The 15,462-nt window shown below is 38.6% G+C and overlaps 1 protein-coding gene across 1 annotated transcript in view; it reads left to right on the plus strand.

The window, feature by feature from the left end:
• GALNTL6 (polypeptide N-acetylgalactosaminyltransferase like 6) overlaps window positions 1–15,462 on the plus strand; it is a 547,745-nt gene that overhangs the window by 114,604 nt on the left and 417,679 nt on the right. The window lies entirely within an intron of this gene.

A 15,462-nucleotide genomic window follows, 5' to 3' on the forward strand; every position in this document is an offset into this window, starting at 1 on the left:
ATATTTTATGCAAAAGTGTCTGCACCTTTAGAGGAAAGCAAAAAGAGAAGGTGTAGGCATCTTTGATCTGCTAATGCCACATAAACCACATATTTACAGGAGAGACCGTATTTAATATCTGCTCCCATTCATATGAACCCCTTGTATAGATTATACCTCCTGGTTATTTGACTAGTCTCTGTTTCCGTAAGCTCAGTTGTTAAATGTGACTTTGCATCAACATTGACACAGACAGATGTTTAAAACCTTGAATTAATTAAGGAAGAAGGAGTACATGGCAGGGTCAGGGATGTACAGACGGGAATATGTTGAGGAGTATAATTGGAGCTGAGAGTGGATGGAAACAGTCCTTTAAAATAAAAGATTTAGCAGCAATTGAAACTGTGATATGGGATTAATACAAAGGGAGAGGAGTTTAGCAAGGGAACGTAGTGAAGACTGCAGTTGTGTGAGCACTGTAAGTTTCCTGCACAGGCAAAGCACAACAGAGGAAAAAATTTGTGTAACCATACAAATAACTTATCCAGTCATCTATATATTTCTCAAACCTGAAAAGTACTCTCAGCAAAAAAAAAAAAAAGTGTTTGATGATAAAATTCCTTATAGGTTAAAAAAACACCTTGCAGTATAATTGTTTAAAAAAAGTTAAAGATCCCACAAAATATGTAATCTTTCTTTCCTTTTCTTTTTACTTTTATTGTCACTATTTTTGTCTTATTCTTATGATGCTAGGATTTGTATGTGTAAAATGCAAACTTATTATCAGGGGAAAATGAGCTGTGTGGAACATCATAGGAGACCGCTAATTGTCTCCTGTACCTGCACAGAACATATTTAGCTCCAGTTTGTATCTCCGTATAATATCTGCACAGTGCAGCATGGAACGCCCGTGCAGGAACGGGGTGAGTCAATTTTTGAAGGTGCCTGTAGACCCCATTGGCTTTAGAGGAGGCTAAAGCAACTTAAACAAAAGCCTACTTTTAGAGGTCATGGAAGATGAACTCCATCATGAGGTTTCTGTTCGGTTGGTTTTTGTTCTAACCAGTTCCGAATAAAATGTTTATAGATTTTTTTCCCTTAGTAACTGAAGTAGAAAGTCATCTTAGAGCAACACATAAGACAAATTAGATTTCCATTATACTTAAAATCAGTAATATATTTTTTGTATGATTGTAAAATCCTTACTAGAGCCAGTGCTTCTCAGCAAAATTATACTGAGCTTAACCATGGGAAAGGATACCTACCTTCTTTCTTTTCCTTCTACTCACTGTCCCTGCTTAATTGTCTGACCCATCAACTGCTATTCTCCCATTGCTGTGTCCCCTGCAGCTCTCTATTGATTTTTCTGGTAAAAAAGTTAATCGAGACAGCTGCACTTAAATCTATTTTTTTCTGTTGCACGTGGCTTTCTATTAGGCTAGTCTGTGGTCTTCTCTCACAATGGATATATATGGTGTAGAAGTATATTAAACAATTATGGTAGCCTAGAGCACTCATTAAACTTGAAATGCAATAAACATTTATTATATCAGCAATAGGAAACTGCACACCACTGGTAAATAACAAATGTGTCAAAAAGATGCATTAGTGGGATATTACTTAACTTTTTTTCTTATCCTTTTACCTGGAAAACAAACAAACAAACATAGGTTGGGAAAGTAGATGAAACGGAGACCGAATTGCTGAATGAATCATGTGGAAAGCTCAATTCAGATTCCATAAGAATAAATTGTTAGAAAGCTTTGTTTTTTCATTTATAGATTTTTTTTAATCAACTGGTTTTATAATCAAAAATGAAACTATATTTTTGTATAGAGAGTGAGGAAGTAAAAATTAAGGGAAGTTTGTACTCTGTGACTTCAGAAGCACATTTTCATTAATTTCTAAATTCCTTGGTAAAGGAAGTTCTACAGTATTTCCTTTCTTTTTGTCAGAATGAGTAATATATTTTCAGAAATTAATAATAAAAGTTAGACAGTTATGTTTTAGTTTTATTAAGGAAGTTATTCTGCTCCCTTCAGCTCTATGGGGAGTGGAAATGCACAGCTGTCTAACTGTGCAGGTATTTCCTACTTGCACATGCCTCGCACCACTGCCCCTCTAAATCAATAAGGCGTTCAGATTTAGCCACATCTAGCTTGCACACGTGAGAGACTTTTTTCCTCACCGAGCTGGGTGTCCAGTTTTTCCAGATTCTTAGCCTTCATCTGACTTTCTCCAGGGCTGCTGAAAACCTCCCTTCACAGTCTCATAAGCACTTAGCTCTCATCAGGGTGGGAGCACGCGATCTCCCGATGGAGCACGGCAGCTTAGCTCCCGGCGTGAAACCAACGGTACCCCTAGGCCTTTAGATCAGTACAAGCAGAGGCAGGAAAGCTACTGTTAGAGGGCCACTCGGTTTAAATTGCGTCAGGACACGTTCGGTTAGGTGTAGCCGAGAGAGCAGGAGGGAACACGGCACGAGCTTGACTCGAACTATCCGACGTGGAGAATAATTGCAGCATTGCTGCGTCGCAGTCTCAGGAGACGCGAAGGCTGCAGCTGGTTTGAAGCTCCGTGATGCACAGAGCTGCAGCAGCCCCCTCAAGGGCACAGCTGCCTCCGCAGAAAGTTCTCCCTTGAGGTTTTCAAAGCTTATTAACTAAGCCTCTGACAATACATTATGTTACTAAGTGTTTAGAGCCTCCGTGTGTGTGGTTAACATGGGATATTCAGGGGAATTAAATACCGGTTTACTGGCAGACTGAAAGTTGGATTTTTAGACACTGCCGGTGCCTGAGTTACCAGTCCTGGGAGTAACGGTCAGCTTGTTCTCCCTGACCATGCTGCAGGTGGGTTCCCGTTACGCTCCTCTACACCCACACGGCTCCCCGGGTTGTGTAGTACAGAGATGTCAGCAGCTGTGGCACGCTGCGACAGGTCACCTGCTCGTGGCCTAGAGTAATGATGCTGCAATTAATGTTTCTTGGAGTTCAGTATCGATGAATTTCAGCCCCATCTGTTTTTCTCAAGAGTATATCACTGAATATGTTGAAGGTAAGAATGAAAATCCAAAAGTATTAAGATCACAGAAGGTAATCTTCTTTCATCCTCTCTGCTGCTGAAGGAGATGGTTCTAATCCTTCCCTCCAGCTGCTACATAGCCAGCTGCTATCAGCTGGAAACTCAGGTAAAATCTATATTTTATATAGTAACATCATATACATAACAATCAACTCTTGGACTGTTGCTAAGGCTCTCCTGAGCCTCTTGTTTCTCTGCCGGGATTACATGTTCTTGTCTTTCAAGCAACCTCTTGGAAAACAATTAATACAGAGCAGCATTAAACTACTTCTGTGAACTCTACAGGCAGTAAGAGCCGGAACTTTAATGGAGCTAATACTTTAGATTTTGTTCTAGAATTTTTCTTCTGCAAATAATAGTAATTCGCAAAGTTGTTGGTTTGGTTTGCTTTTGCACCGGGTAATTTTTAGGCAGTTTCTTAAGAGATTCAGCTTTTCAGGCTAAGCATTTGTAAGATTCTTCTTCACCTACTGATTTTTTTTAATGCCAAAACCACCAGTTTATTTAGTGTCTGAATTGTTGTGCAAGGTGGAAAAGGTAGCAAGATTGGCTAGACGTTTTTTAAATTACTGGTTCAACAAAGGGAAAAAAAAAAAGTGTTTTCTGATGTCTCAAGTGTATACTGCTCACAGCTAGAAAGCAATTCAGTGTCATAAGTGATTGTAAGTGTGAAGTGAATGTTAAAAGGGTGATGAAAATAATGGAAAAGTTTTGGAGTAAGTTGACTTTAAATTTGTTCTGGGTACAAGGAGTGTAATTGTAAATATTATAATCTATTTTGCTGTAATTTTGCCCTAAAAATAGAGAATTATTAGAGCTGAGGAGAATTCCTTTATATTCATTTCTTACTACATACTTTTTATATTATTCTCAAGTGATAAGACTTAGGGAAACAGTACATCTAAAACATGTTAATTCTTCGTACTCTAACCCCAGTGTTTTTCTGAAAACTGAAAACAAGGCAGGACATTCTTCCCACCTTTAAAGCCTCAAATGGTGAAAGTATCTGAGTTCTTCATGATCTCATGGTACTTGGACTGTGTGTTCTCTCTTGAACGTCACCTTATTTTTGGGTCTGAGCTTGTGGTTCTGTGCTGGCTTCAAAGTAAGGAATTGTGAGAGCTCTGAAATGCAGTCAGGGCCCCTGGAGTCCTGCTCACTTAGCACGTTTCCTGCAAGGAAATCAGGAGAAAAGTTCATTCAAAGTTCATTCTTCACTGAACTTCAAAACTGAAAGCATCTTACAGCCCAGCCTTAGTCTGAAATAAAAAACTCCCCCTATAAACCAATTCTAAATGAGTAAATTATTAATCATAACTGAGTTTTCTTCTGAAGATTATAATTATAAGACATAGGCAATTTAGACCCGGATCCCCCAAAGCACTAGCATTAATTGCTAATGACATCAGTGGCAACTTCTTTTGAAAATGTTCCAGATTGGATGTTAAATACTTTGACATTAAATGAAGTTAAATACTTTAAAAGCTAGGAGGTCTAAATCCATATAAAAACACTTTAAATTGCACAGTCAAAATGCTTAATGCATGAGTCTGAATTAATTTATATTGTACTAATATAATGTAATTAGTACAAAGGAGTTAGTAAAGATGACATGTCTTTTTTTGGAAGAAAAAAGGTAAGCAGACTGGTTAAACCATCAAGCAGGGCCATGTCTCTTGGAAGAAAAATGTGTTTGTCACTGATCAGAACAAATTCACCCAGTGGAGGAATACCATCTCTGAATTCAGAGACTAATATGCTTAATTTACTTTCTATACTGCTTAATGGTTTAGAAATTTATGTACCTATAACATTTGTCAGTACTGTTGTAAATAATTCCCTTTTATGGCCATCATTTCCCCCCCCACCACCTTTTTTTTAAGTTAGAGCACAGCTTGGATTTATGCTCTGCTCTTTCACTATTTCCTGTGCATCTCTGGCAGCTGAGGTATTTGCTTGACCATAAGATTTAGAAGTCTGAGGAATAAAGAGGACAGTTCATCTCTCCACCCCAAATTAAAGCCTTTCCCACATTTTGATCTATTACTTTATAACTCACTAAGTCAGTGTCCAGTGGAGGCACTGACATCTGACACCACAGAGATTAAAACATGCACGCATGTTATAAATACAGAACATAAGAAATCGTGCGCTCTATCCACATTCACTGCTAGGAGTTAATGCCAATATATTAATCATGTCCTTGGTCGTCTTCTCCATACCTTCATTCACATTCCTAGAACCAAAGGTAAGACTTGCAGCTTTTGAGCAAGTTTTGATCTTTCATTGTTTTGGATGTTGGTTGGTTGTGTCGTGATGATAAGAAGGCAGAAAATCTCCAGTTAAAATTTGCAGAATTCATCAGACGTAAAGCCCTCTTCAAAATAATCTTTTAAAAGAAGGAGAAAGAAAGGAAATTCAAAATCAAGTGTATATTCTTTATTTTAATAAAGTAATTACTACAATTGCTTTTCCTTCTTACTTTCTATGCTTCAGCAAATCAGAAACTATTGTTTCTTGTTTAAATGTCTCTAAATAATTTAAAATCTCACATTCTGTAATGATTAGATGGAGCTATTCAGCATGTCATTGGCTTTTCTACTACTCAAAAAAGGAGTAAAAAGACAAATTTTATCAATCTGAGGAAGGCCTTATTTCTTCCATACAAAGGAAAAAGTATTGTTTCTATTCTGTTCACTTCTCTTCTAATATTTCTGTGCACCTTTCCACCTTTGGAAGTAAGGAGCCAGAATTTGTTGTGGGTTGTTTTTTTTTCTTCTTCCTTTACTTTTGAACAGGCATTGGGGCAAGCAAGTCAATGTACAGTACAAACTATGCCAGAGCTATGATTTTTGCTAACTGCTGTCCCACTGTTCCAATATAAATCTGCTTTTGTCAGTATTTCTCCAATGTGATAACACTTGTTGTTCTGGCAGCTCTTGTACTGTTGTCAAAATGCTTTACTATTTTATGTGCTTGGAGGAGGGAAGTTGGGTAAAGTGGAGGAGAGGGAAAGACATTTTCTTATACTCACTTTTTTCCAGCAAAGTATGTTTTTAGCTTAATGGTGGAGAGGAACAGGCAAAGCTTATGATCCACAAAGCCTACACAATAGTTTTAAATGCAAAAATACTCCATATATAATGTTTTTGTCTTAAAAAAGTTATGTTTCTTGGTCAAACCCATGATGGAAAAGAGAGGTGCAGATAATTACTTTTTGATTTGTAGGGTCAGCAATAGTGCTTTTGATAAGACTGATACATTGTCATTTCTGATTTGTGAACTCAGTTATCTCATGGGTTTGTGCAGATGTCAGGTTTCAGAATGAATTATATGTGAATGACTCCTGTACACCAAAGAAATGCATGACTTCAGCTGTATTCAGCATTTCTCACCTGCTGCTTAAACTCAGTCACTGTCATAAGCTAAAATTTTATCAAAAAAGTTTTCCTTTATAAACATATACTACACGATATCATTCTTTATCATAGTATAAAGATTGAAATAGGTATAAAATGGGAAAAGGAAGATAAACTCGGTTTGGAAAAGTATATTTTCCACTTATAATTGACTCATAGCAGATTTAAGGAGATACTACTTTCTACTTGATTCTGTGCAGAATCAGAGATGCTGAGCTCATCAACATGATAAATCCCTTGCTACCCTCACTTTGAAGATTCCCTGAAAACTGGGGGCAAAATTTAGTGTTGCTGATATCAATTTAGACTCTAATAAAAAACAAAAAATGAGATAGGTTAATTGATTATAATTTTGAAAATGTAGAGAACATTTCTAGAAAATTGAAATCTGAATAACTAAATACAAACCTTATGTGAACATTAACTCCTTATACATAAGTTTCTATTTTTGTTAGAAAACTAAAACATTCATTCGTCCAATAGTAATAGAGTTCATTGGAGATCTAACTACATGACCCTGATCATCAAAAGAACCTGACAGATATTCAGTGGGTTCAAAATTAAGTATCAATAAATAAGCATCAAAAAGGATGATATTTAATAAAGCTCAGGATATGCACTAAGGTGGTAAAAATCAGTTTACTCAAATGCAGGCTGGAGGACGACTGGGCAAGCAGTTCTGCACAGAGATATTTTGGGTGTTTTAATGAATCACAAGCTGGACTTGAGTAGTGTATCACACTGTTGCAAAGAAAGGAAGACACTGTACCTGGAGAATATCCTCCAAGGCACCCTCTGTACTCTTTCCTCTCTAAATACCACTTCTAATGATTCAGCTGGAGCACTCTGTCCAGTGCATTGCACTTCAAGAAAGAAATGAAGAAAAAAATCCCCAAGATCTTTAAGGCAAAAGTCATCAGCTGGAATTTTTTAGCCTAAATAAAGGAAGGTGGAGGTAGAGGCACAGTTGCGATCTTTGTATATATAATAGTTTCAAATGTTTGAAATGAGGAAATATTTCAAAAAGGAAATTGTTCTGTAAACAGAACAATCTGTCCTACTCATACATAGTAGATAAAGCAAGAAAGAATAGGCTTAAACTGTAATATGAGCCTCAGGTTAAACGTCAGCTACAATTTTTAATAAAAACAAGGATAGTGAAGCACTGGAGTTGATACAGATTCTGTCCCCATGGAGAATGGGAATGACAAGAGGCATTGTTGTTCTGCCACAAATAAATTTCAAAAAAAAAATCAGTTCCCAATTTTTTCAGTGAGAATCTCAATAGAATTATAGAAGCATAGAAACTGGCTTGTGAGATACCAGAAGCCATTTTGTTCCTATGTCTTTTCTAGGACTTTAGCTCAGATGCACAAGGAAACAACAGAACATCATCAGGAACATTTTCTTCTAGCTCCTATCATAAATTTGTAGGATTTTTCTTTCCTATTCCCAATGTTTCTAATTCTAATTCTCCTAGATCAAGCTTTTGGTAACTAAATTCCACTTCAGCTTGAATTAGATTTTGATTCAGAATTGTGTGTCAGAGTATCAGAAAAAAGGAAGGAGCTCATCTAGTTATTTCAAATTCCATCTCTTCTTCAACTTTGCAAAGACTAAAGCCCAGAAATATGCTTATCAGCTTTAGGGTTAGATTTTTTGTTTCTGCTGTTTGTTGTTTTTGCATTGGATTTCTATCCCACAGCGTATAAAGATTTTTTTTAAATATTAAGAATCTTCTGATATTTAGCGACTAGCAAAGAAGCTCTGGAAGAGGACTAGGAATGGTACCAAAACCTGGATTACTCTAAGACAATGTAAATGGGACGTTTTTCAAAATACATTCTAAAGTTACCACTTGACATTACAAAGACTGTTTAAAAAAATAATACTTTTCAACCTCTGATACTTAAGGATCATAAAATAGTTGTTTTTAGTGTGCATGATTTTTGCCCGGTAATTCTGTAGTGCTCTTGTCCTATGCCAAATTGGCTTGCCCAAGGAAGGTTGAATTTTAGTTTGTATGGTACTCTGTTTAAAAGTTAAATCAATACTTGAGAATTAAAAGACAATTATTACTAAGAACCTTACTTTTATAATTAAGTAGTTATATTTTTACTTGTACTTCTGAGATGTCTTCAGAAGTAATTACAATCTCTCTATTTGTTGTATTGTTCAATACTGTCATATTAAAATGGGCTGAAGTTCTAGAAGCTAGGTATGATATAAACTTAATATTTCATAGCTACCATATTTCACCACAAAGTGATTACCTCTCTAAAATCTACCTTAGTATCATATGAAATACTTTTGTCGTACATGGATTATGAAAGTATTTTTTTGTAAAACCCAGTTGTGTTACTTCCACCAGTGTGGTAGTTATAAAAACTCTAAATTCACTAAGTTAGAGAACTACTCAAAAAGCAACAAGACAATATTCTGTAATAACTTTTCTAAGAGCGGGATATGCAGTGTCTTTGTGATTCCAGCATTATCAATATAATCACTTCATGTTCTTTTTCCTCTCCAAAAACACTTGACTTGACTGGCAAATTGATTTGTTATAGTGAATTTAAGATGCAACTTTGCGACCATTGGTAAATGTAACCAGAAGAAAAGCACTAAATATTGCTTACCTAGAACATTGCTTTGAAGGCCATGGCAGCTTTTCAATATTAGGAAATTTTTAGAGGTTTGCTTTTGTTAGTTGCTTAAACTCTGGGGAGTCATTTTTTGTTGTTGCTGTTTCATTGCTTGTCTTGGCCAGTACAGGAAAACATTTTTGCATTTTATGGGTGTTTTTTTAGTTCTTTTTATCGTTCTTGTACAGCCTAATGTTCTTGACAGAGTTCATATTTTGATCATCAGTTTCTTGTTTTAATGAAATCAAGCATTATGTCAGAGGATGTATGAAACATTCCATATTATGATAATTCCTTGAAAAGAGTTGACGTGAGTATTGATGTTTATTCATATATAGAACTTGTTAGTTTATTTCATGTTAGCAAGAGCAGTTCCACAATTACTGTTACTGTACTCCTCTCCATGTGCTGCCTATCGTTTTGTCCTATTACTGTACTCAGTAGAACTAGGAACAATTTTCTCTACATTTCTGACAACTTCATGCATCTTTGGAGAGCCCTTTTTTCTTAACTGTAGCGCCCTTTATAATTCTAGTATTTGTGGATGATGGGATTGGAAGGATAGTCTGGTTCAACGACTCCATGCCAATGGCTTCAGAGTTATTTATAATTTTCTGCAGAATACCCATTAGACTCCCTCCTTGCCTCTCTCTAGTTCTTTTGTGAACGCTTTCCAAGGTGGTGATCCTCTTGCCTTTTTTAGCAAAAGAATCCATTGATTAGCCTCACTAAAAATGCTTGCTTTCATTTAGGCTTATTTTTCTTTTCATACTTCTAAGGGCATTTCTTCATATTTCTACAGTAACCACTTTACATATACCTTTCCATCATTTTCATTAACTCTCCATATGTATTTATATGAGTTATTATACTCTTTCAACAGTATTCTTTTCTCTAGTGTGTACTAGTGTACTCATTTCTCCTAGCTTTTTCTTGTATGGTGTGCCTTCTAATTTTTTATCACTTTTATTGCTCTTGCAATATAGAAGAGCTCTGTATCATTCTGTATTCTTCCTCTGACTACTCTGACTATAGAGATTAGCAGCATAATTTTTACAGTATCTGCGCTTAGCTGTATCAGTACTTCAGAAAGAAATAACTGCCCCACTGGTGCTGTCTGCACAACCTTTACTGGTACAATCTCTAGCATATAGTGATTATTTTGTAATTCTGTTCATGTTCAATATGCTGTATTCTAGTCCTCATTTCTTTTCCTGCAGTATCGTTCCCTATTCAGTATTTTATGTGGTTTATATTTGTCCCTTAGAGTCTTTCCTCTCAAATGTATCTTGATAAAATCTCACTCAAAACATTTTTACAAATCTATACAGTAATATTAAATTTTTGATCAACATGTTAGCCACTTTTATCTTTGACTACAAATAAATGTTTAGAGTGTGTTTTCTGCTTCTGATTTTTGAAAATATTGTGATTTCACCTTGTCCTTGCTTACCCCACCTCTTTCCTATTTGACAGAGCACTGGTTCAGAAATAATCTTGCTTTATCACCCAGTTAAGGTTGTGCATCTTTCTGGCATTCTTCTGCATTGTTTTTGAAATTCAGGAATTGTCTTCTATCCTTGTGTGATGCTTCTTGCATTCTGGGCTACAGCGTATTACCACAAATGCGGCAATAGTTGTTAATTTCCGTGACTGTTTTTGATAATGCGAGCAGCTTTTAAAGTCTTAGGAAGACATGTGGTATGGGGTATGGATTTGCGTATGTTATAGACATCTGTTACTAGCAAAATGACTCTTACGGCCCCCAGATGTATACAGCATCTAGATAGATATCCTACCTCTTCACTGGAGAGAAAATACTAATTTTCCTCTACTAGACACTGATGATTTCCTCTCCCTTTTCAGGAGAGTACTTACTCAGGATGCTGCAAGGCATTAAGACGACACCAACTGAACTTAGGCTAGTGCTTATTGTTAAGCCCATGCTATGGCGTGCTCCTCAGTAAAGGGTTACCTACTGAAGTCAGCTTACGTACTGAAGTGAAATGTGAACTGTTTTTCTCGGATGAGGCCACGTAGTTAGCACTGCTACAATACATTCCATTTTCCCAATAATGGAAGGCTTCAGCAAGTTCAATAGTTAAACATATTCATCTCTTTCTCTCACATCCTCAGCTTTTTGTAACAGGTATTCCTAGAGTGCTTCTTGCACTGTGGGCAGTCTGGTAAAGATTCTCAGGTAGCATAAATCTTTTTTTTAGCCTTGCAGATGACAGTTAAGCTTCATTGGTTTTATACAAGATGTTTACTTCTCTTTTTCTATGGTAATGCCTTTCAATACTTTCCTATTAATAGAAGTGCTTATAGTAGAGGGAGAAGGAAATAATGCAGATATCGATGTAGTGCAGTAGCGAGTCAAACTAGGTAAGTGTGTCAGTAGCCCAAAGAGGTAGAGACGTTCCAAGCAGCAGTAATTTTCTAGGCTGAACATTTAAATTGGAGCTCCTGCTTCTGCTCTCCTTTGACACTTGACACTGAATCAGCGTTACCTTCTGTGTGTTCTTCCCTTCAGCTGCACTGTGAATTTGGGCTGGATTTAGATTCACAGAGGTGTTGCCACCTGTTTCACGTTACTCATTTTGTTCTTTAGCAGCTCTTCAGTTGTGTGCAAGAGAGCTCTTGAATGTGTTGAAGAGGATCATTGGGGCTCTCCTACTAGTCATCAGTGACTTATTTCAGTTGTAAATACAGTAGAAACAGAAACAGTTTTTTAACTTCTTATAGAAGAAATGGCAGACTGTTAATATAAGCATGAGGTTATTTAACATCTGCAGCTATAGTATCCTCACTGAACATGACTTATGGGAAGTACTAGCCAAGTACACATGTTCAGCTCATGATCTTTTTTTTCAGCATTAATGAGACGTATGCAGGGGGTACTACAACAGTTGGTTAAGCAACTGGGAAGAGCCCAATATTTCCAATCTGAAATCAGCTGGAGAGTAAACTAGTGCTTGTGGCATAGAAAACTCTGAATACGGTGTAAGATTATGCTTGGATTGTTCTGTTGCGAAACCCCATGAAGAAGTGTGCGGAGGGCACAGCTGCCATCTTCTGTGTGTTCTGATATATTGAATATTTTTTCTTGTACTGTTAATTTTCAATTATGATATTTCAAAATGAAATATGATCTTGAAGAAGAAATTGTACTTTAGAATACTTTAGAATATTTAGTTTATTTTCTGAATAAAAACAAAACGTTATATTATTAGACTGTGTTATCGGTGCATAATCACTTTCTATTTGACCATTTTATTGACTAGGACCTTTCCTCTTGATGTAATTTTTTTCTTCTTTTGAATGTAAGTTCCCCACAGAAGAGACCAGTTCTCCTTTACTGCTTATATGGTATCTCATATGTTAGAGAGAAAGTAAATAGATGGTGGAGATGAGGTGGTGGAGTTCAGGATCCTGCTAGGAGGAAGCAGGGCACTGAGTAGGATCGCAACCCTGGAGTTTAGGAGAGCAAACTTTGGCCTCTTCAGGGACCTACTTGGAGGAATCCCATGGGTTAGGGCCCTAGAAGGAAGGGGCGTTCAAGAGAGCTGGTTAATATTCAAACATCACTTCCTCCAGGCTCAAGAGCGGTGCATCCCTATGAGTAGGAAGTCAAGCAAAGGAGGCAGGAGACCTGCATGGATGAGCAAGGAGTTCCTGGCAAAACTCAGCCAGAAGAAGGAAGCATACAGAAAGTGGAAAGGGGGACAGGCCACTTGGGAGGAATATAGCAACGTTGTCAGAGTATGCAGGGATGCGATGAGGAAGGCTAAGGCCTGTTTGGAATTAAATCTGGCTAGAGATGTCAAGGACAGCAAGAAGGGCTTCTTCAAATACATCAGTAGCAAGAGGAAGACTAGGGAAAATGTGGGGCCTTTGCTGAATGGGGTGGGTGCCCTGGTGACAAAGGATGCAGAGAAGGCAGAGTTACTGAATGCCTTCTTTGCTTCAGTCTTTACTGCTCAGGCCAGCCCTCAGGAACCCCAGACCCTGGAGGCAAGAGAGAAAGTCTGGAGGAAGGAGGACTTTCCCTTGGTGGAGGAGGAGTGGGTTAGAGATCATTTAAGCAAACTTGACACCCACAAATCCATGGGCCCGGATGGGATGCACCCACGAGTGCTGAGGGAGCTGGCGGACGTTATTGCTAAGCCACTCTCCATCATCTTTGAAAGGTCATGGAGAACAGGAGAGGTGCCCGAGGACTGGAAGAAAGCCAGTGTCACCCCAGTCTTCAAAAAGGGCAAGAAGGAGGACCCAGGGAACTAGAGGCCAGTCAGCCTCACCTGCATCCCTGGAAAGGTGATGGAGCAGCTCATCCTGGAGGCCATCTCCAAGCATGTGGAGGAAAAGAAGGTGATCAGGAGTAGTCAGCATGGCTTCACCAAGGGGAAATCATGCCTAACCAATCTGATAGCCTTCTCTGATGGAATGACTGGCTGGGTAGATGAGGGGAGAGCAGTGGATGTTGTCTACCTTGACTTCAGCAAGGCTTTTGACACTGTCTCCCATAACATCCTCATAGACAAGCTCAGGAAGTGCTGGCTAGATGAGTGGACAGTGAGGTGGATTGAGAAGTGGCTGAATGGCAGAGCTCAGAGGGTTGTGATCAGCAGCGCAGAGTCTGTTTGGAGGCCTGTAGCTAGCGGTGTCCCCCAGGTGTCAGTCCTGGGTCCAGTCTTGTTCAACTTCTTCATCAATGACCTGGATGAAGGGACAGAGTGCACCCTCAGCAAGTTTGCTGACGATACAAAACTGGGAGGAGTGGCGGATACGCCAGAGGGCTGTGCTGCCATTCAGAGAGACCTGGACAGGCTGGAGAGGTGGGCGGAGAGGAACCTCATGAAGTTCCACAAAGGCAAGTGCAGGGTCCTGCACCTGGGGAGGAATAACCCCATGCAGCAGTACAGGTTGGGGGTTGACCTGCTGGAAAGCAGCTCTGCAGAGAAGGACCTGGGAGTGCTGGTGGACACCAAGTTAAGCATGAGGCAGCAATGTGCCCTTGTGGCCAAGAAGGCCAGTGGTGTCCTGGGGTGCATCAGGAAGAGTGTTGCCAGCAGGTCGAGGGAGGTGATCCTCCCCCTCTACTCAGCCCTGGGGAGGCCCCATCTGGAGTACTGCGTCCAGTTCTGGGCTCCCCAGTATAGGAGGGATGTGGCACTACTGGAGCAAGTCGAGCGAAGGGCTGCAAAGATGATTAGGGGACTGGAGCATCTCTCTTATGAGGAAAGGCTGAGAGAGCTTGGCCTGTTTAGCCTGGAGAAGAGAAGGCTGAGAGGAGATCTTATCAATGCAGACAAATATCTAAAGGGAGGGTGTCAAGAGGATGGGGCCAGACTCTCTTCAGTGGTGCCTAGCAACAGAACAAGAGACAACGGGCACAAACTGAAACACAGACAATTCCATCTGAACATGAGGAAAAACTTCTTCACTGTGAGGGTGACAGAGCACTGGAAGAGGTTGCCCAGAGAGGCTGTGGAGTCTCCTTCTCTGGAGATATTCAAAACCCGCCTGGATGCAATCCTGTGCAATGTGCTCTAGGTGACCCTGCTTGAGCAGGGGGGTTGGACTAGATGATCTCCAGAGGTCCCTTCCAACCTCAGTGATTCTGTGATTCTGTGAAATATCATAGAAGTACATCTTTGTCTATGTAAGTCTTCATGCTGCTTGTCTTCATTGGCTTCCAGTTGCATTTTAATTCCATAGTTTGCTAGGTATAAGAAATGTAGATTAGGAATCCCAATATTCATGTTTCACATGAAACTGATGTTTAAGATTCAATTATTCCTATTATTTTCAATGGAATAATGTAAGAAGGAGTATTTAGTCTTCAGAAAGTAATGAATTATATTACTACTTAATTTAATGTGACATATTACAGCAGGGCAGTAAATCACATGCATCCTTGGATTGGCTTTGAAACATTTTTATGGCCAAGATCAGGATGTAAATTGAAAAACTGACATTCCATTTTACAAATAATGGTACCGCTGCATCAGGGATGGAGATGGCCAAGGATAAAGAGGCTGTCTCATTTTCTGAGTTAATTGCACCTGTGGTCCCCTCATGATTTTTGACATTACAGGACTAAGGCCTTAGAAAGTGACTTCAGTTTATTGCCAGTAGTTCTGTTCTATCCAGGACAATGAAAATGTAATCCTGTGATCACTACTCTTATGAAGTAAATTTTATGATAAAATAGTTTTTAACAAATAAATTATGGATTTGTAGTTTACTGAAGGACCAATGGGCAATGGATGAGAAATATTTGGGGTCTAAATATACAGCTAATTCTGGTTAATCATTTTTGTTTCTGTACTGCC

Source organism: Apteryx mantelli, chromosome 5, assembly GCF_036417845.1.
Source record: "Apteryx mantelli isolate bAptMan1 chromosome 5, bAptMan1.hap1, whole genome shotgun sequence".
In the NCBI taxonomy this organism is placed as follows: Eukaryota; Metazoa; Chordata; class Aves; order Apterygiformes; family Apterygidae; genus Apteryx; species Apteryx mantelli.